At 40.9% G+C, this 7,666-nt stretch overlaps 1 long non-coding RNA gene across 1 annotated transcript; it reads right to left on the reverse strand.

The window, feature by feature from the left end:
• Positions 1-4,150: 4,150 nt before the first annotated feature.
• On the reverse strand, positions 4,151-6,439 carry LOC142142883 (uncharacterized). Its single transcript, XR_012689376.1, has 3 exons — positions 6,013-6,439; positions 4,903-5,000; positions 4,151-4,344 (listed from the first exon to the last, which is right to left on the reverse strand). It is a non-coding gene; the product is annotated as an uncharacterized LOC142142883 (long non-coding RNA).
• Between the last annotated feature and the right edge of the window lie 1,227 nt (positions 6,440-7,666).

Below are 7,666 nucleotides of genomic sequence, written 5' to 3' on the forward strand. Positions count from 1 at the left end.
TTCTCTCTGGACCTCCCACCCTGGGAGGACTTGGAACGGGCTCTATATACTGTGTGCCCAGTTGCAAACTTGATTTGGCTTCCCAAACACCCGAGACTTCACTCTCCTGACTCCCTAATGTGTAAGGTGGAGGTTTGGAAAATTTGGGATAGAACCATAGGGTCTTATACAGACCTCACCCTTCTGACTGATAACATCTCCCTCCACACAGTGTCTATGCTATTCCTGGATTTTGACATCTCTGGCTGGGTTCAAGCAGGAATCTCCTCCCGTGCCCATCTGTTTGGCCCTGTGGACCTCTGCTCTTTTGCACAGTTGCAGGACACATATGGGGGTAAATGTATCAATATGCGGGTTCTTCAACACCCGCGTGTTCAGCCTCTTCCGCGATTAAATTTCAAGCGGCGCTGCATTGTAAAGGGAAGTTAACCCTTTACAATGCAGCGCCGCTTGAAATTTAATCGCGGAAGAGACTGAACACGCGGGTGTTGAAGAACCCGCATATTGATACATTTACCCCATGCTCTTCCTTTTAAAGACTTTTATAAATACCTGCGGCATTGGATCGAGGACCTTCATCGTCAAAACAGACCACTTCGCCCCTTTTCTACACTAAACTGACTAAGGGTAACAACAAGGGGGGAGTCACCTTATGGTACCTTTCTTCCATCTCCCCCATCCATAAACACACCTCTCAATGTAAGTGGAAAACAGACCTCAACATTTCCTTCTCCCCAGCTCAGTGGGAAATCATATATGGCAATTTGTGTACGGTGTCTAAGTACACCAACCATGTAGCGATGTACTGTGTACACTTGAATGAAACGTATGACCTCTGTTTTTTGTACTTTATATAAATAAAGCTACTTTTTCTATCAAAAAACCATGTAGAGATGTTGTATAACTTGTTGTATCGTACTTAACTAACTCTGGCCCGCCTCCAGAAGATTTGGTCTAATCACTCAAATCTGTGTTGATGCAATTGTGGAGCTGTGGGTGGACCTTATTCATGTTTTCTGGTTGTGCCCCGTTGATCAGCCCCTTTGGCAAGAGGTCTTTGACCATGCTCGTAATGTTACCTCTATATCCTTAATGCCATCAACACTTGTAGCTCTTCTTCATTTATATGCTGAACAACTGGCAAAACACCACGGTATGTATGGGGCCATATCATGCTAGCCACTAGGGCAGCAATTACACAACTCCGGAAACAGCCTTCTCCCTCTACCTTCCATACGGTCATTGCGAAGATTCACTTTAGTTTTCGCATGGAAACATTAGACGTTATATACTCCATGTCACCATCCTCTCCAATTGTCAAGTGGATGTCATGGCACAAATTCACAACCGATGACGAGGGCTCTAAATTAATCCATCTTCTAGAAAGTGTACCCCTCTAACTCCTGATCCACCCAATCTACCTCAAGCCCCCTACCTAGATTTTCAATATTGTGAATATTTCATCCCCTTTGGAGACAATGCTGTTATATTTACACATTTGCTGTGTGGTTTGATATTCAATATTATGTCTGCACCCCACTATGTACCCCCCTTCCCTATACTTTTAAAACCTTAATAAAAACTATTAATGTTAATAACAAACCTCTCCCTGTCTATCACACACACCCTTTTTTCTCTCGCCAATGGTCTTTGTTCAATAGCGTTCTAATACCAAGCTACGTCTGACACTTGAATGCGTAAGAACACAGGGACATGAAGTTATTAAGTGTTTTTTAATATATTGAAAATTAATTCACAATGCTTAAGATATGAAAACCATTAACAAAGATATTATACAATAGCTTCTTAAAAAAAAAAAAGGAAAAAAAAAAAAAGAATTGAATAACAGAAAAATGGTACACTCATGAATGATAAGGTTTAGACTCCCAAAAGTGAACAAATCGTTTAGCTTTACAGGACATTTTAAGTCAGCTTCAGGTGCCCACAACCCCAGTTCTCCTGTGATGATAGCACCAAAAAGCTGGTGTAAATGCAAATTAGTTTTAATGATCTTGTTTTCAAAACATTTCTAGTCAGGAATTGTTCACACTGGCCTAACTTCTTACCAGAGTCCTAAAAGCTATCTCCACACAACAGGTCATACGCTTCCCTTCATTTACATATCAGACATGAATCCTCTAACTATGGTATTTGAGAAAGTTTGACCTTTTCCTGTGCAGTTATTTCCATTCATTGAAACTTAGCTCAGCTGTTGTCACCCAGTTGAGATGTCCTCAGAGATCACATAACCAGAAAGATGAGGGGATATTTATTAGATATTATTGATGGGTATTTGTTATAAGCATAAAGAGATTCCAAGAACTTTTAGCTTTTTTGACCTGTGCCATAAAATAGTATTGGACAGTCATCTGCAGCTAAGAACAAACAGATGGATCTCTATACATCATGAGTAGAACACAAGACTTTAGAGACAACACGATAACAGATTAATTTAGTTTCCCAATCTTATGGTTTAACCTATAGTAGGACACAGAGTTCCTGTGAGCCAAACCATATTGTGAATTAAATCTCAAACATCTATTTGCAGGTTTAAGTGACTGTAAGTAGCTTGCATGTGACAATTAGCCATTGTAACAAAAGCTTAATTTTGGTTGAATTTCATCTTTAGAAAAGTACCTGGTGATCTCCATATTGAAAAATTACTTTTCGTGTCTTGGCAGAGTAAAAGCAGTTTAGAATACCTTCTGGTTACTAAACAGAATACAAGAGTTTTAAATCTTATATTCTCACAGTGTAAACACAATCATTCCCATTATCAGCCTGTCACGGTATAGGAATTTGGATCCTAGGTTTGCCTAGATTAATACTACTCCAGTGAGGAGCGGAGTCTAGCGGGGAAACTGGTTTCACCAGAGGCCACCGCAAGGTGCTTTGGACTTAGCTGCATCTATCCCGCAGGTCCTGGCCCTCACTGAGAGGGCCAGGGGAAGCCCTATAGGGGAATATACAAGAGAGGTCAGCGATAGCAGATAACAGGTTACTGCAGGAATGATGAAGAGTTAGCTCAGCGGACAACAGATTACCACTGAGATAGTGGTAGAGTTCATGGATGATAAAAGAGGGTACTGCAGGATACAATCCAAAGAAGAGAAAACACCCAGCAGGAGCAATGGAGCCACATCTAGTACCTAGCAGGTAAATTGAAGAATAGGCATCGCCAGGAGGAGGTGCCTTTTGAATTTGGAGCCAAAATGAGTCAGCCAATAGGAAGCAAGCAGAGATGAATAGATTGGATCTGCGCAGAAACGAAGATGGCGGCGGCCGGGACAGAGCGAGTGGTCAGCGGGGACCAGGTAAGTGCGCCGGGATTCGAGTAGGCAGCCCGACTGCCCAGCGTGTAACAGCCCTTTTTTTGAACCATATCTGTTCTCATTTACCGACCCATTCCTCAAACCAACTGGAGTGCCTTGTTTGCAATAGACTTACCTTTTACCTCACCTAACTCCTTATCGGTTCCTCTTCAATCCATGTCTTTATTGTAGGATGGTTATTCTGCTGAAGCTCAGGTATCACTTGCAAAATTATAATGAAAAACTTTTGATACATTCATAAAATGTATATTTTAATCCGCTTGTCTGCCTGCACCCGTTTAAGATTACTACTTTGTCCTATTTGATTTGTACGGTTATGAGAATATTAGATTGTTAGATTAGTTAAATGTTGGGCTAGTCGCTCCTATTTGAAACATTGTTACAGATTAACAACAAGGAGAAGTAGGCTAATCTAAAATACACCTGTATTTATGTTAACGGTGTAATACACAGATTGGCTACAGGTATGTTTTGAAGAATGATTGCAATAAGTGGTCTGACTCTAGATAAGGGCACATAATATGGTGGGCTATAATGGAAAGGTACAGCTTATCACATACCTGGATGGACCATTGTTTTATGCAGCAAGTATTACTATGAGAAGCACGTACTAATTTTAAAATGAAAAATAGTGTTTCAGAATACCTTTCCATTGCCTTCAATGCACTATTAATAGGATTTAAATTTTCATAAAAGGTCAAATTAGAAACTGTTTATTTACAAATGCGGCTTTGAATTCATATTGGGATACATTGCACATCATATTATGCAACAACATCTTTGATCATTTCCAAAGACACCCATTATTCTTTATCAATAATATTTTTTTAAGAAAGTGTGTGTGTGTATATATATATGAATTTCAAAATATTTAAGAACTAAGATTTACATATTGAGCCTAATCACAATATATCTACTAAATGATCCTTATGATGGAACAGGTTTACAATGAGGTTTTGCTGTGGGTGTGACCTGGTTTTACAGCTGCAACACGCACAAGTCTGGACTGGACCTGTGGAGAAAAACCATACAAGTCTATGTAAGATGACTGATGGAATTATTAAATAATTGTCAAGAATCATAGAATAATAATAGAGTATTTCTTAACCAATTGTGTATTTGGAAGTTAGGTGTTCCTGCATCACAGACAGCGAACTCAGGTTAAAGTAGAGACAATTAAGATATCTACTTTTGTAGCTCAATTAATCAGAGGTCATTTAAAAAAAAACAAAAGAAATCTAAAAAAACAACACATGTCAAAACCACTTCTTCATATCTCTTTTTTAACTTTCCAAATAGAGAGAGAATTGCACCTACTACTGATATTTGTTTTTGGTACCGTTCTATAGAACTTAATTTAGATCAGATATTCCAAAAACAAAGCTGGAATGGAATATGAAGGAAATTAACAAGTGACACGGGGGAATCATTTTGTTGGCATTTGAGCGTGGAGACACAAAAACACAAGATAATAGTAAGTGTATCCTGGGGAAGATATGAAGTTTTAGCCGTAATGTTTCCATTCTAGTGAGAATAATTGCATGTTAATAGCCAATCTAAGACTTCTTACCTGATCAAAGCTTGTATTTAACTTTTCCAGTGTCATGTTGTGCTCTCTAATTCGCTTATTATGTTCAGTCAGAACAGTGGCTTCCCTGGTTAGACTCTCTGCAAGTACAGAAGTAAATATCAATGCTTTTCATACAATTAGGTTTATGCTGACTGTAGTTAAAAGTATTGTACACCTTTGTAAAAACCCCTGTGAATTAGGCACACCTTCCCTCATGTATTCATTGGGTGCTGTGTTACCATATGGCAGAGTCTCACTGCCAGCACTAATAACCAGTAGAGAGTGGTCAGTGTTGGCTGCGAGAACTGGGCTCAGGATACAAACTCCTACAAACAGTGAATGAGAACCCTCAATGAAAAGCCTTCAGCTTCTAACCCAGACAGGAGCCATGTTTACTAGAGGACTCATCCTAGTAGTTTAAGAAGGGAGCATGTCCCACAGCAGAGAGCAGCTGTATTATAGTCGCTGTGTGAGTTCAGAAGGGACCCAAACCCAAACAATGGGTATATGGGGAGAGGAAACACATTTTTTTTTTTTTTGTAAATGTGGTGGTCCACAAATATAATCTAACACAGAAACATGATTGCAGGAAAAATTATATTAAAGACAAATTATCTGAACAGAAAGCTCTGGGTGTTAGACAACACTTGATAAGCCACCAAGTCAAACACCCTGTTGTAACCTAATAAGTCAAACTATGGAGAACATTACCAGTTATATTTATTTAAAATATGTAACCAGGAAGAGATAAATTGGGTGTCAGCTCTCATTTACAAGCATGTCCTGGAAGCATGAAATCCAATTTTAAATGTGGCACCATCCATGAAAGATGGTTTCCATTGGCACAGAGAATGGATAGAAATCTTGACATAATATGTACACACCAATTGCTTTCAGGCATGTATCACTAAGGTGTGCCCACTTACTGTTTTTATCATGATGCCCATGCCACTCGCCTCATTATAGGCCCAACCTTGGAGATATGGTACTCATCCGGTTGGTAGACCCTGGATTTGCCATCTCTGTGGGTGGCATCGCCCCCCAGGCTTAAATACACCTGCGCTGCAGTAATGTTCCCCCCCCTTATTCTCCATTGCTGGGCAGCATTACCCAGTGCAGACAGCAGTGCAGAGTACACTCGTAGGGACTCGCTCTCCATTTCATATCAGCCACCCAGACGGCAGTGACGTCACTGGGAAGTAACCATCTCGCTGCCGCCATAGACAGCACAGTAAATACCATCAGTCTTCCAGCACTACCGCTGGCACACACATGGCTGTGCACAGGGAGAGGAGGATGGAGAGGACTCGGGCACCTACTGATGACCAGATGCTGATTGACGAGCTGCAGGTGGAGAGAAAAATGAAGTGAGATAGAGTCTTTGATTATGCTTATTAACTGCATCTGTGCGATCACCCTGTTTCGCTACCATAGAACTACAAGTCCCAGCATACCAGGTGGAGCGTGTCCTCCTACGACAGCTGGAGAGTTACAACTTGTGTCACTATGCTCCGGCTGCTGCTGGACTGCTAGTGGAAATAGTTATCAATACTGTTATTTATAAATAGAAGTAACTAACATGAAGTGTAAGAACAATGAAAGAAGGGTCACACATGAAGATGTGTATGTCCTACGCCTTGCAGACAAACTGAATATGAGAGCTGGAAGAAACGTTCTATTGTTACTGGTGTCTTCTCGACATATTCGTTTTGCCTTATTGTTCATTTATATAGCACAAGCATATTATGCAGCACTGTATATAAAACGTAATAATTCACATTAGTCCCTGTGCCATTGGAACTGATAGTCTAAATTTTCTACCACAGAAGGGCAAAAACACTTGGGTGCATTTATGTCAGCAGCCAATTAGCCTGCCAGTATTATTATTGTTGTTATTTATTTATAAAGTACTGAAATATTATTCAGCTCATGACACAGACTACATGTAATGACATGAAACAAAAGGTAAAAATTGCCCTGCCCAAATGAGCTTACAATGTAAGAGGTGTGGGGAACACTTGCTACATAAGATAGAGGAATAACAACTGCAGTGGCTGGTGGTGACTATTGTAAGGCAGACAATAATACTGGCATTTCTCTGCAATTACTGGTGGTATGGTACTTTTGGAAGAAGGAGCTATAGCAGAAGGTGGAGACACAAAACATGGACCAGTCACAGTAGAAATGATAAAACTATCTAACAATAACTGTCCTTCACCAATTATTTTAACTGACCCTCCCTTCTCGTCTGGTTCTAGAGAAGGGGTTTGTTTTCATACTGCATGGGCACTCGTGTCGTCTGTCATTATTTCTGTGATGGCAATAACCATGACAGTTGACAGCATTGACAGTTAGACTCACTGGGTCCAGTAGCTGATGGTAGTCAGTAGATCTTCTAAAGAACCTTGTGCTAGGTGTGATAACTTCATTGTACTCCACACTACCGAGTAATTTCCCACTGCCTTCAAACTGTAACCTGTTTTTAGATGTGTGAGAAGATGATTATGCATACTTACCAACTCTCCCGGAAAGGCCGGGAGACTCCCGAAATTCGGGTCAACTGGCATTTCTCCCGCATCCTGGGACTCCTTTGTCAAAATGACGTGATTCACAGAGAATCGCGTCATTTTGCCCCCCCCCCCCCCCCCCCCCCCCGCGACAAAACATAATTTTGCTCGTGGGGGCGGGGCCAAAATGACGGGATACGAGGTGCCCCGCCCCCTCCTGCCCATTAGTCACGCCCCTCTCCCGGACGTCCCCTACT

This window comes from Mixophyes fleayi, chromosome 3 (genome assembly GCF_038048845.1).
Source record: "Mixophyes fleayi isolate aMixFle1 chromosome 3, aMixFle1.hap1, whole genome shotgun sequence".
Lineage (NCBI taxonomy): Eukaryota > Metazoa > Chordata > Amphibia > Anura > Limnodynastidae > Mixophyes > Mixophyes fleayi.